Genomic DNA, 19,717 nt, shown 5'->3' with positions numbered 1-19,717 from the left:
GATCGACAGATATTTCAATTTTATCGAAGGTACTTCATTTAGTACTTATTGATCTTCTTTCTTTCATTAAATCTAATTTCTAATGTAATCATTAATCTGAAAAAAAAAATTATTGAATTTTAATTAATCCGCTTGATGAGCTAGTTAAAAAGATTTAGATTGTTTTAAAAAATTTCATGTGATGATTCTGCAGTAAAATACAATTCCCGAAAGAATGTACTTATTCCCTCTCACTTCATAACGGCATCAAAGTAGTCATTAAAGTAATTTGTTTGAGAAAGGAGGAGAAATATATCTGTAAAACATCTCTTTGATGATGGAGTCATTTTAACACCTTCTCAATTAGCTGTAAACTCTTTATTTATAATATTTTGATGGGGCAAAAAATAAAAATAAAATAAAATAGCATTTCATGAGCAATAAAGAACTTATAGTATACCACATTTATGTCACCTTATTATAAAGTTTAAAAGATTGTTATATAATGGATTTCTGCTTCATAATTGGAAAAAAAAAATCGGTCTAGAAAGTCATAATTTCTATTTAATATGTGAGATGATAGAAACGAAAAAACTTCACAGTTTAGAGTGGACAAAATTGTTGTGCAGCTTCAATTACGTAGTTCTTGGTTAAACTTTTTCTTAGTTGAACTTTTATAAATTGCAATTAAAAGTTAACTACGCCAAAATCCAACAATATTCTCTAATTAAGGGAGCATAGTTTTGAAATATTTCCGTTCTAATAAAGTAAAAATGTTCATAACTGACATTTTTTTAGTATTTTATTTATTTACCCTGTTTTATTTGCCGGATTTTGTTCTATTGTTTATTTACAGGAACGTGGGAGTGATGTTGTTGCATGATTATACATAAACATAAGAACTACAACTAATATTACGAAATGTTGGTAGAAATATTATCATAAAAATTGAACGATTGCATCGGCAAACAAATTTTTTTTATAATTTTTTGCTCTACTGCTCAGCATCTAAACCTTTCCACCTACTGAATACTTAAGTGATGTGTTAATTCTTTGTCTATTCTGGACCTAACATAAAAACCCAATCATAGAAGTGCCGGGCGGCACCATTTACACTCTAGACTTGTTCTTACTTTAATCTACCATATCCACTTTGTAAATAATCTCATAGAAGGAAATGTATTTGTGTCCAGTTGAATTTACTCTTTAAATGTTTTTTTGGGGGGGCTGGAAGAGCACGCATCGACTGCTGTAGTCTTAGCACTGTTTTCTTGTTATTTCTTTTTGCATTTTTTTTATTTCGTCACCAGACTTTTTACTTGGAAACTTCCTTTTAATAATTTATCATAGAATTAATTACAAATGACTCTCAATATGTGTTCAGACCCTAACAGTTGCAGATGTAAAATAAATAAATAAATAATATGTAAAATTAATTGCTGTTCATTATTTTTGGTGACTGATTCATAGTTTCAATAGGATGAAAAAATAAATGCCAGTTTAAGTCGTGATACATTTATTCTGCCGAGCTTTCGACCTATGCACTAGGTCATCTTCAGGGCAAAGTAATATTTTACATTACAGGGTTGGTGTGTGTCTTCTGTCTTGTCTGTTAATGGACTGAGTGTGAACAGACAAGACAGAAGACACACACCAACCCTGTAATGTAAAATATTACTTTGTAAACTAGCCCTGAAGATGACCTAGTCCCTAGGTCGAAAGCTCGGCAGAATAAATGTATCACGACTTAAACTGGCATTTATTTTTTCATCCTATTGTAAAATTAATAAATGTAAAATAATCTGAAATAAGCTACTTCTCACATTTTCTTTAAAAAGAATTCTTGGCATTCGAGGTTACAAACATTTAGTGTATCTTAAGTTCTTAAGAGAAGAACACAAGAACATTCTTTGAGAAAAACTATTGAATAAAGTAAATGAATAACTATTAAATAAAAATTCATCAATTATTTACTTGTCTCAACTTTCCCCAGGGTTACAATTGATTCCGAGTAAATTTTATTATAATTTTTCCACCTACAGAACTTAGCATAACCACTGCATGTAGTTAATACATTTTGAAACTATTCAACTAGTTTTTATAGGGTGCTTAAGTCCGAACGAGGATCTCATTCCAATATGACTTCTTATCCCTTAGTAGTAATAAAACTTATAATAGTAAAAATAAAAGGGAATTAATACTTTAAATTTAGGAAGAATAAAGTGGAATATTTCTCGTAAAGCTTGAGTTTCGACTAATACTCAAGTCATAAAACATGAACAAAGACATTTTAAATTCAGCTTTGAAGAGCAGAGTAGCAAAGTTGATGTCTCTGAAACCTGGTCCTTCGACATGGGTTGAAAAAGTAAAATTTAGAGAATTATGTATTTAGATGCGTAACAATTTAAATGTTTCAATCACAACTGTGAATGAAAGTTCATTTTTAGAAAAACATTACTCAGGGGTTAGTAGGGAATCGCAACAGTTCACCTACATTTTTCGGGGTTCTACAAAGATTAGAAAAACTATTGTAGAATTTTGCACTTCCAGGCGCAATTCTATAGGCAACTATCAAAAAACAATCCACGGATATATCTCTAAAATCCATACTTTTCATACATTCTTATGAAGGAACCTCAAAGAATATCTAAGGAGCATTTTTTTTCTGCAGTTTCTTTTTAATCTATTAGCATCATTAAGCTCGAAAATAAGTAATTCTAATTTGCTTAACTGTTGAAACTCTGGATTTCTTAAACTAGATTATCATTTTGTTTCATCTTTCTTTCGGATATTATTTTATTTAGGATTAACGACTGTTTATTTAGGATTAACGAGACTTCAAAAACTCATATTTTATGCCATGCTGTTTGTTTGGTTTGCCTTAAGGTATCGCGATATCCTTGCAGTTATAAAAATTCAATTTTAAAGGCAAATGTAAATTTACTTTCATCCATTCGATAAAGTTTTTTTTTTCTTTATTTAGCAATTTGTTGTTGAGATTGCTAAATTAGTTTTTGATGTTACAGTATTCATTTATCAGGGTTCACTGTGCGGAAATTGAGATCAGTCAGTTGTGACATGAAACGTTATACTCCTTAATGATTTTCAAATTGTATTTTAAGTGATATTTTATTTTTAAAATTTCAATTTTGTAATGGACGTATTCTTATTTTTATTTTTTGTTTATCAAGGTCGTTTTACGACTGAATTGAATCTCTTCAATTCAAAACAAGTGCATTCTTTTGTACACAATGAGTAGTTAATTTAGTAATACCTAAACAATTTTTGAGATGAAGGCATGTGTTTTATTGTGCTTACCAGAAATTATATTGTGATTACGAGTTGAACACTGAGGCGAACACATAAAGGGCTTTTGCTATCACATTTTATTTTGGAAAAGATCCAAAATGAAAAATTAAGCATCATTATTTACAAAGTAAAAGAAAACCTTGAGAAATAGCCCCCCAAACAATAACACAATTTCTAGTTACCTTTAAGTAAATGTACAAAGAATCTAGAATTCTTCGACTAGGTTAATATTTTTCTCTAGTTAATATTATATTAGTTAATGTAATCTTTTTTAACCAATTTTTCTAATTTTGTTACATTGTGTTTAAGGTTTTAAAACTTTGTTCAGGAGTAAACAGCAGTGGAATAGATCTGTCTAAAAATATTTTAGGATATTTAAGGTCTTTTAATTGGGTCGCCTCAATAAATTCAAGCTTTTCGTTTCTTAAAACCCAAGGTAGTGTGTTAATTGATATTCACAATTCTTCCTCTACTTGCAGCTTCAGAACATGTATCTTTTACAAAATATTTGTCTTACACATTGTGCTAAGATGGTATTTACCTCAATTTGTCAGATTTAGCCAAAATATTCTGCTATTAATTAAAAATTACGAAAATGATTTTGTTTTGGTAAACTTAGAAAGTTTATCTTAATCAATTTTCGACTTGTACCGAGCAATATTTAAATTAATGAAGTTAAGAAAATGGAATTTTATACTCAATTATTGTTGAGTGAAAATTGTAAATAATTAACTTTACCAAACTCATTAAAAATAAATGAAGCTGATTTTCTGCTACTAAGAAGAGAATTGCGTTATTAAATTTATTGTTGATACTTATCATTTTTGGAGATTAATGGCCTGGCATTAACGTCCTCTTGTTTTGCTGAATATTGTTAAGTTTAATTTTAATAGCTTCACCGCCCTGCTGTACCGAAAATTCTTTGCTCCACTTTGAATGTACGCCCGAAAAGTTGGACAGTTCTCTAGTAACACACTAGCAAATGAAGCGACTTCTCAGGACCAAGATTGCAAAGTCCCATTATTCTCTAAAAACTAACAAATTGTCCACTATAATTACTGAAAGATTTTTTAGGGGTATAAAATTTTGTTGACTTTCATATATTAGTTGTTACTACTTTATATGATCGTTATTGTTATATGTTTAATTAATTTATTCATTTAAAACTGGCATAATAGTTTCCATAATTATGTATCATGAAGCTTCATTAATGAAGGATAGATAAATTTACCTTCAATAGGGCCTCTTTTGGTAGAATAAAACTCGCACATACATACATCTATTCTAAAAACCATTTTTCGTAATCAGCGGTCTTTAAAACGGTGAACATCAATTCCGTAAATTAGACACGATCGTACTTTAAGCGTAAGAGAAAGTAAAAAAGAAAGAGATTTGTGCAATAATTTTTACCTACTGTTCGAATGCATTTTTTTTTTGTTTTTTAAGGAATTTAAAATGTAAACTTCATTTGCTTAAAACGAGGAATTGCGATTTAGTTAAATGTCCCCAGAAATAAAACTAGAAAGAACTTTGAATAACAGTTTTATTGTGATTACGTTATTTATTTATAAATTATTTCTATTTAAAGTAAACAATATTTACTTTTCAAAAAATGAAGAGTTAAACAATTTTTAATTTTATTTTAGATGTAAAATTTCTCACTTCGTAAAAATAATCACGGAAAGACATTCACAGTGATGTTTTATTAAATGGAAAGAGTTTGATTGATGTTTCTGTGATGGATTTTCTTAGTTGACATGATTTTCCACTAACAAAACCTTTATCACAATGTTTTCACCTCTAGTTTTTATTCATTTTGTAAGCGTTATTGTTTATAAACAATTTATCCTTCTTCTTTACAGATTGTTAACAGTTATTTATTATTGTAGCTTTAATTGTAGCAACAATTGTAACCATAGGAGGAAAGTAAACTTCTATTTTTGTCAGGTTCGATTTAACGTCCAAATTCCAAATTAGTTGTCGAATAATGGATGGTGACTAGCTAATAAGTTTAACATGGTAACCATTAAATAAAATCCATGGCGTAGACCCAGTATTACCCAGAAACGAACCCAGTATTACAATACTTCTTAGCTTTGCGGGCCTTGCCTCTAACAGCTAGGCTATCGTGGTGCCTTTGTAAGACAGACCTTGAACTAAGATCTTCCTGTTCTGTAATTCTGTTTCTTTCGACTTTTTTACCCGTGTCTTTTTTTATCTGAATCCACATTTTGATTAATGAAAATTCACGGAAAATATTTGGGCTTTTTAGTTTAACATCTTTTACTAACACATACATCAAAGGTGCCTCGAGTGAGTGAGTGACTTTTACACAATTCGCCTAAAATTATTGTTTCCTTAACTTTTGTTAATATAAATAATGTTTATTTTTAATGAAGGTAATTGGCCAAATTTTCAACTTCTATTATATAAATCTAATTCTCAAATGTCAGTTCTTTCATATAAAGTTCCCCAGATGTTTTTCATCAGAATAAAGTTTGACAACACTTTTAATGTAGAATTGTTATGTTTATAATTTTCTGATTAAACTTTAGATTTAGTTTATCATTACTAAGTTCTATTGTCATTATAAAAATAGACTTACAAAAATACTTCAACTAAAACTTTGAATTACTCGCGCTATTGACTATGAATTAAACAATCCTTGGTTAGATTAGAATTCACTGCATTTACTAGTAACGAGGGAAAAAAATTAAATTAAACTTTTTTTCTGACGCATATTTAGCGAATTTAATTTTTCGCATAATTAACTTTTTACACAATATGGCGTTACCTTGCCAGTAAGGCTAAAAACTGTTCAAGTGGAAATCACTATATTTAAATTATTACAGTTGAATGGCCTGGCCTACATTCAATGAACACTCTACTTCGCACCCACATATTTATAATTGAAACTCACACTCAGTTAAAAAAGTAAAATAAAATTGCAAATTCGCAACTAGAAGAGGAAAAGGAAAATAAATTTTTAAAATTATTAAATTCCCGATAGTTTAAATCTGGAAACTGATCTGCTAATTTTGAAAATTACCTTCCTATTTATTTAGAGCGTATTGAATATTAAGTTGCAAATCCAAAAATAACTTTCTCAGCGGTGTATTTTCGCACCAGTAGTGATCAATGAAAACAGAGGTTAGCAAAGAGGAGCCTGTTAGAGAGGAGTGGTAGGTGAGTAAAACGTAACACATGTATGGTGAAGGTACAACATAACATAACATGTTATATGGTCAGTTCAATATTCGGTGGTAATACATCCATTTACTCCAAATGAACTGTAAATAATTTAGGAATTATAATTTTATCTGCTATTATCTTTATTGAAATATTACTTGGCATTATTTCCAAAGAAAAAGGGTCAAAACTTTTTCTTATTATATTCCGGTGAGGTGTGTTTTGTCTCCATTTAGTTGAAAAAACAAGTTTAAAAATTTAGGAATATTTTATATATGGTTTTATTGGAGACAAATTTACTCATTAAATTAAAGAATGTTATATTTTATTGTCATATAAAAACTAACTTACTTTTTTTATGTAGGTACTCGACTGTTTTTACCTTAAATATATACATATATATAAATTTTCAATTTAGTCATGTCAACATCTGAGATCTTTGGCGTCAAAAGCTTTTCACAGTGGACTGCCGGCCTCCCAGCAGAGGTCAATCTCTCTTAAAGAAATCTCTGAAAGTGAACTGTAGGAAGCTCAAGGAAGCTAAGTGAGTGAGCTGAAGGTAGGGAGAATCTAAGGCACCAGGCAGCTGGTCCGAACCTGGGATCTCGCTATGGGAATCTAGTACAATAAACTAACCCGTTCCTAATCAAAGTTTTTTTTTCAAAGTAATGATTTCAATTAATTAATTATTTTTTGAATAGCTTAAAGACATCAAGTTTCCCACTTCATCTTATAAAAATGTTCTCAGAATCAAAAACAGAATGTAAAGCATTTACTTTTAATACTTTACACCGATCCTCGCCAGACGAACAAAAAAACAATCTCGATGCTCCTCTATGCCTAAGTTAAGAGGCGAAATTCTGGGGATGCTAGTGCATTCACAATGTACTGATTCTAAAATTTCACATCCTTTATATTCTATATATTCGATAGTAGTTATAGCATTTTAATAAGTTAAATTTGATTAAAAAATTGACAGGAGAACCTAATCTGTTCTTTTATTATGATTTGCTCCAAGATTATACCCTTCTATTGCTCATGACTTTAATTTCTTATACCTCAGCTAGTGCGTCATAGTGTTGTCTAAAGTCAGCTGATTCTAGGTTTTTACTAGACGAGAAATGTTGAATGACAAAATTATTCAATACTGTACAACTATGCATTACAACAAACACAGAAATGAATAAATGCATTTTGATTGAAACTATTCATTGAAGCAGAACTCTTGTTTGATTGAGAAATGAAGTGTAACGATAGGATAATGCCAGAAATAAATTTACATTATCTTCACAATCCATAAACAATAAATCTTATGTATGAATCACAATATAATCTCATCTTATCTACTATAATCTCATGTATTGTAATATTACAATAACACTGTAACATTTTTATACAATATTTTGAAGCTAGTTTGTTTTGGTTTTCTTATAACCAAATTAATAATTAAATATTCTTGGCGAAACATATCAAACAACTGACATAGGACAAGTAAATGTGTAAAAGATAATGGAAAAATTAAATAAAAGAAATTGTAGATTTAAAATATTATTTGCAATGTAGAATAGGTTAATAACATGAATAAGTGAATAGCCTTTAGGCTCTTAATTATTCATTAAAGTAAAAGGGTCGACGCTATAATATCCAACCAACTACTTACTGAACGCTCTCTGCTTTATATAAAATGAATCTCATGCTAATTGTAATCACCATTCTAGATTAAAATATTTATCTCTTATGAGAATTAGTTTGATTTAATTTTGTTACAGCATGTTTAGTTTCATTGAATAAATAGATCATAACTTATTAATCAATTAACAATTCTCTTAGCTAGTGTATTCTAAGTTAATTAGATAAATATTGTGATGGAACACTAGTTATTACTACTATCTAATTTGCATGAAACGGGAGGCAAAGAGTATGTGTGAACTCTAAACCAAAACCAAAAAATAACATTATTTCAGAGTAAAACTGCGATTTACCAATGTTGAAAATCTTTTTCAATCAAATTGTACCTTTTGCCAGTTTAAACTATTATCTTAAATGAATACATCCTTTTAGTCGGTGAAATTAAACTTTTTCAATCACAGGTAATCTTTTATTTTTATCTAGAAAGGTTTAAATGATTAAAGTAAGTTCTAGAAAGTTTTATTTAAAAAAAATGTTAATTTAAGTTGAAAGGAGGTTTAAATTAAAAACAAGTTTAGGACATTGCAATTAAATGTTTTGCAAGATTTAGGACAGATGTTAATGGGAAATTGCACGTTTTCAAAATTCAGATGAGAAAACATTACAGTCGCTGTTTTACAATTTTTTTCGCTTCGTAGCCTTAAAGAAGTTACTATTAACTTTCAAAATTGAAAAGGGAATTATTACCAATTTTAATAGTTTTTGTTTTACTTACTATTCCGAGAGTAGAACTTAGAGACTATGTCGTCTTTAGAGCTTTAACAGGCATACAGTTTATAAAGTTAAGTAAAGCTTCACTTTATCTTCTTTTAGCAAAATAATTATCACTTTGCGAAACTTAAGAGTTTGTATTGATTTTTTCGCGTTTATTTTATCCTAATTTGGGAACCTTAGGGGTATATAAAAACATCTTGCTGTAATATTTAAGTAAATATTAAAATTTAAATTATATTCGCATTTACTTATTGTACCCTGTAGGTACAGGTGTAAATTTCAATAAAAGGATAAATAAATAAAAATTATATTAATTAAATTAATAGTTAGATGTATAATTTATAAAAAGTAAAGTGTAATTCACTGACAGTATAATTTATTTTAATTAAATTACCTTCGATGATTCATGATGGAGCAATTTTTTGGATGTAGACCTACGAGTATATTTAACACATTGCAATTTTGTGTTCTTTACACAAACACCAAAACTTGCTGTGTTTTATGCGCATTAATCAAGAAGAACTACTCTATCGTACGTGATTTATTTTTTTACTTTTGTGTTTAGGCTTGACTGATCTTGGCCTTTAAATATTAGGTGAAGACAGAGGTGCCAGGACTTCCACATGTTTACTAGCGCCTCACTCAAAAAATCAAATGAGAGGATAATAACACTTTCTTAAACGTACTCTGATGCAGGAAAAGAGAGCTCTTTTTCTTTTGTAAGAATTTTTAAGAGATTATCCAGTTCAGTAAGCCCCTTTACAGGTACTTCTAAAGTTAACGGAGGGCTAAGATACTCTAAATAAAGGGTAATTAATCTGTTTTCATTAAAAGCAATAATCTCGTTTTTTAACACGCCCGTGGATAACCAGATTATCAATGTATAAAAAACAGAATGTTTTAATGATCCCAAAATGACGCGAAAGTGTCAGGCAAACAAAAGTTATCAACTAACCGAAGAATGCTATTTTTGGAAGTTTCAAATAAGTCAATCATCAGGTGTATTTAAAATGAGTTTTATGCTGATGTCCAGCGTCATTTGTATCCAAGTCCTGCATTCGTAAGCCATGGAGTCTTTTGACCTGCGGTGATCCTTGAAAGTCACTTTACATTTTACTGCGAGTGTTCGTACTGTCGTCGAATTGCCTGATGAAAACCAAGCATAAATAACTTTCAGTGGATTCATTTGCGGCAATTGTTGAAATACGATACCACAAGTAATTCTACTTCATTATTATTTATTAATCTAAAACTTTAATTAATCACGTGCAGAATCTTTTAAAAATACGGTAGATTTTAACTTCAATATTTTAAGACAATTAAACAAAACTTGAAACTTTATAAGAGAACAAAAAACAAAAGTGAATTTTGTGGCAACCATAGTGTATAGTTGAAATTTAAATCCGTTACAAAAAAAATGGTTTTCTATATGAGAGTGTTTTCGACTGCCGCAGGCTTACTCACACGACAAAGCACGCATGAATTATTTGGCTTTGTAACTGTTTACAAAGCCAGTGAGTATTCAACAGACAAATACTCATATAAGCTACAAACTTACACCTGAGAATTTACTGCTTAAGCCAAAATTAAGTTAATAAAAATTTGGATTTCAACTTACCAGATCTCATTATTTGTGTTTCCTAATCCTGATCTTTGTTTTTTTTTTTGTTGTTTTCTTATTACTTTCAGAGTCATAAAATAGTGCTTATCTAAACTTTTTTGTTATTGTTGGTTACTGAGTTACGCAAAGAGAGGCTAAATATCAAGTCAAAAGAAATGAATTGAAAAAAATTCAGCATTGCAGAAAGCAACAATCAGATTGTGATAAATTAAGCTCTGAAAGACATTCGTCAAACTTCGTTTACATACCATATAAATTAATTTTAAAACTGTCCCTTAAATCTAATACTTTAAATCAAAACAGTTATCAAAGAAATTATTCTTAATTTTGTGTTTTGAGGGCTCCATTTGTCTTCATATTTTATTGCCTGAACAATTAATGTGTTTTCATTAATTAATACCATCTAGTGAGAGATAAGAGAACCAAACGTTAAGGAATATTTTTATTAAAGAATATTTCTAACAGAACTTTTGAGATTCCTACTTTTTATTTTATTTTATTTATTTTTTTGCATAGTTCCTAAACATGTTTGAATGAATGATTTGCACACGAAGATGCTACTCATGCTCGTTAACTTTGGATACTTAGAATACCTTGTAATATTGAAAGCATTAATTTTTGTCTCTTAATCTAATTGCAATAGATATTCAAAAATCTGCAGTTGCCTTAAGTTCTTTGTTATAAATGGCTTAACTCTCGTATATCTGAATAGAAACATGAATCCATCTGTTGTCTGCATTCTAAACATAATTCTTTGATCAAAATTCAAGTTTAATTAGATTCCGTGCTAATCAATCAATCTATCCCATTACAAACCAGGGATTTGTTGTTGGCATCTCTCCAGTCCTGTCTGTTAGATTAGGTGTAAGGAGATATGCGTCTGGGTAAATCCCAAAGAAATAAGTTTCTAATGCTAAACTGGCGTTGTTCTGCTTGCTGTCCAACGCAACTTCAATTCATATTTAATGGAATTATGAAATATGCATAACATATTTTGCAAAAAGACATTGAACAAATCTACTTTACTCCGTTTCTTGCTTCATTATGGCGATTTCAATCTTCCTGAAAACAGTGGCTTCCTGATTATTCATATAGATTCATCAACAAAAATAGCTTTATCATATCTCAGGCGTCACTCACCAAGTTGTGCCTAACACAGATGGCCAACTATTAGTATTTTCTTCTAATGATATTTTATGTCTCCGACTACTAGATCTATGTTAGTACCGATGATAAAAATAAGGTCGATCTAATTTGGTAATTAAAAAGTAAAACCCAATGGAAAAGTTGTAATAGTTAACTAGTTTGAACAAATTATGTCAATATTCGGTCCCTGAACACAATATTTATGTCAATACTGGATGGTACAAATACAGTCGATCTAATTTGGAAATGTGAAAGTAAAAAATTTATAGAAATGTTGTAATGGTTACCTAATTAGGTGAAGATCATGTTTGTTTTCGGTCTCTGACAACTAGATCTAAATCATCAATACTGGATTGGACAAATAAGTCATCCAAGTTAGAAACATATTAATAAATTAATAAAAAAGTAGAAATAGTCACCTAGTTTGTGCAGACTGTGTGGATTTTATGCCTATGACACACTTATAAATACTTAACGATCTACAATCCACTAATGTATGGAAGGTATACATCTTTCTTTGACTTGACTTCAATGTTATGCAGGTTTATCCCAACATGTATTTGATGTTCTAGATTACAGAAATAGTAATATTAGTGCAATCCAATGTTATATTCAAAGCGTTGGCAGCTCTTTTTTTTACAACATAATGATAGTGTTGATGATAGTAGCTTTAATATATTTATAGGGAAAATTCCGTCTATTACAAATTTACAATTGAACTTAGAAAATCGTTTTGTATTAACATAATCTCGAAAAATCAATGACTTTTATCTGCTGTATTAATAACCTGCCTTTGAATAGACAAGTCTTAGTTAAAGATCTTGGAATCCGGTTTGATGCGAAATTAACCTTTGTTCTTTATGCAAAACTACATAGATTGCACATAGATCTACTCACAACTTAACTAATATACATTCTATTTTAATCTTGTACGATTCTTGAATGTACAAGTTGTGTCGTTACTAACAATACTTCAAAGCTAATCGACAACATACAATCTAAATTCCTTAAACTTCTATCCTTCTGCAATAGTTTCGATGTTGATTCCCTCTTAACTTCCACTTAACCCTCACTGAGGAGATCCTTGGCAGACACAATAATTTATCTCCAAGGTATTCTCACTAATTAAGGCAGTCTCAAAGGCCTTCCTATATTTTTCAACTCCTTAAGTTTAAATCCTCCATCCATTCCCGTAACACTAGATGTCGCTCATCTGATCTCTATATTCCCTCTCACCGTACCTCATCCTTTGACAAGTCCTTCCTGATACGTGCTACCTCTCTCTGGAACTCCTTACCATCATCTGTCCGCCATGCTCCTACCCTATCCATCTTTAAATCCCGTCTATTCAGTTATCTCCTTTCTATCCAGCTTCCTCCGAAATTCTAATTGTTTTAATTTATTTCCTTAATTTCTGCTGTTATTTTTATTTTCACTTTTGTAAATACTTATTTATTTATTTATTTTCTGTTTAATCACAGGCCAAACTGTTAAGGCCTTTATTTGTACCTGTCTTTATTCTTAGGGGACAATTATTGTCCCAGAATAATAAATTTCTTTTCTATTCTATTCTAATTATATAGATTCTCCTAACTTACTTTCTTTTCTTAATTTCCGAGTCTCTTATTTTTATGTACATCCTTTAACCTATCCAAAGTTTTCCAAGACCTTTAATTCTATCATTCTGCTATTGACAGAATAAATTACCTTGCAAATAGTCTTTCTTTTCAATGTTACTTGGAATAGATTGAAGAAAATTTTTGAAAAGCCAGTTTTTGGGCTTATGGGTTACCACTTCTCGTATTACCTCGGTATATCACTGCTCCGCTTCTTCCGGCCTGAAACCGTCCGAATAGCTGAGTAATTATTAGTGACTGTCCGTTATTAATGTTTATCTTAAACCTTTAAAGTGATCATGTTGCCTAAATTATTTTCTAAACATATTCTCAGAAACAATCTCATTAAGGAAATGATTATGAATACAGAAAGTATGATGGTAAAGGATATACTTCTCAAATAAATATCCGCCCGAAAAAATTCTTGGTGTGCCCTTGTAAGGGAGAATATTTTCTTTGAAATATATATGCTCATTTCTGTTCAAACAGTCGTATATCTTGGCTAGTGAATACACTACGTTCTAATTATGACTTCTTAAGAAGGTAGAAGTAGAATTGTAGTTTTAAAAAGATCGTTGGAAGTGGTGAAGAGTCGACAGAATGGATGTCCTGAGGTGAAAGCTAAGTTGCACACAGAGCACGCAGCTCTCCTCTTCACCACAACACTAGGCCATTACTCTTCTCTTTGCTTTGTTCTTTTTATTTATTTACTTCCGAATGTTTGCGATTCTTTTTTTGTTTTTCAGCAAAATACTTTTGCAACTTGATCTTTTAATATTTACATATTCTTTTTTTTCTTCCAGAAAAGTCTGTAGTTTTAACATTTTCCAGAGAAGGTCTTGTTTAAGGGATCACTCGATTCGAAGTACCTTTTAGAATTCACTGATTTTGTTTTATTTTATGTTTTTAAACAGACATGAAATATAACACAGGAAAGAAAATGGTAGCCAATTGTAGGCATATCTTTATTGTGCCGAACTTTCGACCTAGGGGTCATTCTCAAGTCTGTATGATCAATACTGCACACACTTGGCTTTACATTACACAAATAGCACAGTTTGTTACATTACACAAACTTTTTTTTTTTAATTGGCGAATCATCTGTTTTTATTTTCTTTTTTTTGTGAAATTGTATTTTTTTGGCATGTAAAATTCATTTAGGATTTGCTTATAAAGTTTGGGTATTGTTGATATTCTCAAAATAAAGTTAAATGTTAAGTAAAGTTTAACAGCTATGAGTTTAACATCCATATAATCAATTATAGCTTACGAGTATGAAGATGGCCAAATAGCCGAAATTTCCTATGAGAGTGCACGTACAATTAATAAATAAATATGTGAACCAGAAACTATAGAATTGGGTCATTTTTATCAAATAAATTAACTTGAAACTTTCCAAAAATTATGGCTTAACAATTAGATAATATATGGGTTAACAGGATTCGCTCAAGTGGCATTGGGAAAGATAGTGGGTGCTATTCAATTTTAGATCTTTGGTTTTTCTTTAGTGCATCACTTGTGATTCTCTTTCCACTTTCTATGCTAATTGTACAGCTCTACACATAACTTTTATTTGTTGAATTTTTCTAGAAAAACAAAAAGTTTTAGAGGCTTTATGAAGATTTTAAATGCGAGCATTACTTCAACTGAGTAAAGTTGCCTAGGCAAACCAACACACTACAGAATGCAGTACATTGATGAGATCTGTAGCGACTTATGGTTCTAGAACGCAGACCCAGTTTAGAGTCATTTTTCGTGCATTAACGCTTTTTTTTTTTTAAAAAAAAAAACAAACAAAAAAACGAATGGCAAATTTGTAAGAATGCCGATTTTTGTGAACTTTAACTGACATTAATATTGTCCAATTTATAAAATCCAGAAGAACAGAGTGGCTAGGCCCCGTGACAAAGATCAGCAAAACAAAAATACCAAAGAAATTATTTTTTGACAGAAAAAGTAGAAATCTAGACGAACTGGAAGCAATTTCGGTGTTTTTTCCTTGCATTTTACCGTCCATTTCCCAAATGAAGGCTACCCTTTATGTTTATTTTAACCCTGGCCATAAAAGCAGGCGACAGAGACGGAAAAAGTAGAGATCTAGACGAACTGGGTGCCAATTCGGTGTTTTTCCCTTGTATTTTACCGTTCATTTTCCAAATGAAGGCTACCCTTTATGTTTATTTTAACCCTGGCCATAAAAGCAGGCGACAGAGACGGAAAAAGTAGAGATCTAGGCGAACTGGGTGCCAATTCGGTGTTTTTCCCTTGCATTTTACCGTCCATTTCCCAAATGAAGGCTACCCTTTATGTTTATTTTAACTCTGGCCATAAAAGCAGGCGACAGAGACTGAAAACGTAGAAATTTTGACGAATGTTGGCAATCTAATTTAAAAGTCTAGTAATTAGGTGCAACTGGCAAGATTCACGATTACCTCATTTTTACACATTTGATTTGATTTAATTTTTTATAACGTTCTTCTTTTTAATCTGTGATTAATAGTTTGATTATTATAGATCAATAGATATTACAGTCAATCTAAGTTAAATGGTGTGCTACTTGATCAAATCTTTTGTATATGAAAATGGTCAATATAAGGGTCTGTGACATCTAATAAATTCTAAAAAAATTTAATGAACAGTTAATGCAGTAAAATTACTTAAATGATATCAATGAAGTAATAATGAAATGTTAGGTACTTACTGAATAGTAATACCTTTAAGCGTTTAATCAACCATTACACTTAACTTCTTAAACTGTAAGTTTTTGTTAAAGTTAACTTATTTATATTTATACTGAATAAAAATTGAAATGAAATTTGGAATGTGTTAGTACCGCGTGATCAATATTCGCATGTAAGATAACTGTGGGTAACAGCATTAATCTGTTGCGCTAAAATCAGATTAGAAGTTAACAATGAGTAGAATTCTAAAGCCGCTACAATACCTGTCACCAGGTATGAGACATCTTGACTTTTATATTAAATTATTGAAACTCAGTTATGGAAATAGAGTAACCCTGCTGATATTGTTAAAACTTTCTTTGATATTAAGTACACAAATATTTGCAGTTAATATTATGTACTGAAGCTATTCATAACAAGATTGTCGATTTAGATTTCATCGTTCCATTAATTTATGAATTAATACAAGTATTTCTTCAGTATTTTTCAATATCTACAATCTACAATTATATTTAACAATTAAAATAATTGTTGTCAATATTCGCATTCCTTTAAAAATACAGTTTCTTTCTTTCTTTTTTTAAGGTGTCAAAATCTTCTTTTTTTTTAACTGGCATTTTCTAGTTTAGCACCATCTTAAAGCCTATTATGGAGCAAATAAATTTTTAATTAGAATTTCTGTATAGAATTTAGAAACTATTCTAATTCTAACTTTACTTTTCAGAGTCTCCTTTCAGTATTAACTGAATGCTTACTTTTTTTTTTAGACAAATTTTTGGGTAATCCAGAAAATATCAAAGTTAGCATAACTTCTCTAAAGAGAAAGGAGGAATAAAATAAAGCCTTATAATGATATAATAATTCATAAAGAAGTTAACCATCATTTCATTTAGTAAATTTTGTTATTATAATTTTAACAGACAAATATAATAACAATTTATTTTGTTTATTTATTTATTTATTTTAATTTATTTTGTGATTTACAATCTGTATAAATATATACAATAAGTAAATAGGAGGTGAATGAGATGAACTGGTGCGGGAATAGCAGGAGGGGAGAAGCTACCCAACGATAGCACTCTCTACAGGAGAGAGGAGAATGTGAAGAGGAGAATATGAGTAGGAGAGAGGAGAGATAGGAGAATAATTACGTTTAGTTCTTAGACAGTAAGGAAGTTGCGGGGCCACTGGCGATTCAGACGTCGATGAGTTTTGTTAGGGATGTCAGAGCAGGCGAGAGACAGTACAAGAGGATTTGAGCAAGTAGAGAGAGCAGTATGGAATTTTCGATATTTAGTCTTGGCGAGTTGGTCTATGAAGGGAATGTTGAGGTCGGTGTGAAGGGTGAGGTTAGTCACGTAGAAAGGTGCGTCAGAGAAGGAGTTTTGATTGAAATGTTTGAACCGTCCTTAGGTTGGTTGGTTTGGCTGAACCACACAGCTCTATTCCGTAAGTCCACATAGGTTTGAGGATAGTATTGTATAGTAATCATTTGAGTTCTAAGGGCAATTTGGAGCGTCGTCCAAGTAGTCTGTAAAGCAGTTTCGCACGTTTCGTCATTGCTTGTCTTTTAAGTCTAGTATGTGGGTTCCACGTGAGTCTTTTGTCTATGTAGAGCCCAAGGTAGTGCACCAGATCAGTACAAGGAAGAGGATTGCTGTTGAAGAGGAACAATTTATAAGTTTATTTATTTTTAATAGACTTTCTATTACTACTTTTCTAAAAAATGTATTCACTACTTTACAATCTGCATATAAATATATTCAATAAGAGAACATGATGGGGGATATTGTAAATCGTGGATGAAGAGAGCAGGAGGGAAACTAACCAGCAAACTCCCGACAGGAAATCGACGATGGTAATGATTTTCCCACTTGCGAAATTTCGTCTTGGCAAGTTGTTGTACGAATAGGATTTTGAGGTCGTTGAGAAGAATAAGATTTGTCACGAAAAAAGGACGTACAGTCCGTATTTTCGTAGGTTTCGCAGAACCTCACAGCTCTAGTCCTTATACCCACATAGGTTTGAGGATAATATTTATTATATATCAATCGTTAGAGTTCTATCAGCAATTTGGAGCGCCGTCCAAGTAGTATGTAATGAAGTTTTGCACGTTTTGTCTTTGTTTATCTTTTAAGTCTTTTGTGTGGGTGCCAAGTGAGGCGTTTGTCCATGAAGAGTCCAAGGTAGCGCATCAGATCTATACAAGGAAGAGCATTGTTATTAAAGAAGGCAAGAGGACTGGAGAAAGTAACTCTTTTAGGAGATTCTAATTGCTGGAATATGCATTTGTTCTCCATTCGCACTCGTGCAAAATGGCTGCAAGAACCACCCCAACAGCATTTTGTATTAAATACTGATAGTATTTTTTTTATAAATATTCTTCCAATTAAACTTACAATAACTTACGAAAAGTAGTAAAAATAAGAAAAATTTAATATCTGTCCATAGTAAATAGTGAAAATAAGAAACATATAAGTAAACCAAATTGGTTTATTGACTTAATAAATGGATCTTATTAAAGCAACGTATCCTTAGTCAGTGAAAAAAGAAGCTTTAATGAAATCGCAGTTAGCGATTACTTTCAGAGATGATGCTATCCTTTCATTAAATCGGCAAATGAATAAGAAGCTGTGCAAAAGATCGCTCTCTCTTTAGCCATTTCTAACAAAATCAATACTTAATGTTAAGTTTTGCCGGAAATGTCTTTAACAACAAATGCTTTAGAAATTACGTGTAATAAAATATTTTATCTCATTGTACGGATTAATATCCTCTTTAAAGAACAATAAATACAAAAATACGATAATAGTTACTTGGAAAATTACAAGGAAGAAAAAACAAACTTTTAAGTTCAAAGTAAAATTTTCAACGTCACTTGCTCCTTTTAAAAGGAAGAGCGCTATTTTACTTAATTATACAAAACTCTAACTAGAAGATTATGAAAATCTTATCAACATTGTTCAAAATTCACGGTTATTGTTAAGGGCGCATGTAAACCACGTTGGATGTAATTTATCTCCGTCGTAGCAATTTCAATGTTGACTTTAAGTTCAGATAACAAGACTTCTACTTAACTATTCAGTTAGTACACGCTATTCACATTTGAGATAGAAATTTAGGTAAAGCACAGCTATAGTTAGTTCGTCTATAATTGTAACCTTGAAATTTGTGTAAATCATGCTTTCATGAGCAATTTTAGAAGAGCATTCAATTACTTCTGTATGTTAAAATGCTATGTAATTGAATTAGCCACATCCAGTTTCATAGATTCAGGATTCATTGAAAATGACAAAAGTCGTTTTTTACTTTCTCATTTTTTTAAGTTACGAAAATTCTTCTGTTTCACTCTCTAGATTTCTGGATCACTCGAGAAAGAAGAATAAGTTTATAGCGTTGGAAGTGTGTGTGTATTATTATTATCATCATAAATCGAGGAGTCTAAAGCACAAGCACCACTGCCTTGATTGCACCACTGCAACTTGATTATCTTTTCATCGCCGGTCTGGTCCAAAGGAACGCCACAGGCATTTATGACTATATCTGGACATCCAGCTATAGAAAATCTTATATTTAAAAAAAATAATAATAACTAGCCAGAAGAACTAACCAGATCCTCCCTAGAACACTGCCACTTTTTCCTTTAATAGCTCCCAAATGATCACGAGCGTCTTACGAGCGAAAAATATTGAAATATCATTGAAGTTCTGGAAATGGGTAATTAAAATAAGTTAAAAGCAATAATGATGGATTACTTGATCCTTTTACCATCT

General features: G+C 30.8%; 2 protein-coding genes across 2 annotated transcripts in view; one reads left to right on the top strand and one right to left on the bottom strand.

Annotated features, from left to right (window-relative positions):
* Positions 1-19,717, top strand: part of Mat89Ba (nucleolar protein 6 Mat89Ba) — a 57,338-nt gene that overhangs the window by 1,089 nt on the left and 36,532 nt on the right. The gene's annotated exons all lie outside the window — the stretch shown is intronic.
* The window catches only part of GABA-B-R3 (gamma-aminobutyric acid type B receptor subunit 3), a 146,642-nt gene that overhangs the window by 114,841 nt on the left and 12,084 nt on the right, over positions 1-19,717 (bottom strand). The window lies entirely within an intron of this gene.

Source organism: Rhodnius prolixus, unplaced genomic scaffold, assembly GCF_049639745.1.
Source record: "Rhodnius prolixus isolate KJV_2025 unplaced genomic scaffold, Rpr scaffold_8, whole genome shotgun sequence".
NCBI lineage: Eukaryota > Metazoa > Arthropoda > Insecta > Hemiptera > Reduviidae > Rhodnius > Rhodnius prolixus.
Note: the sequence above shows the minus strand (reverse complement) of the source record. Positions and strands in the feature narration are given on the sequence as shown.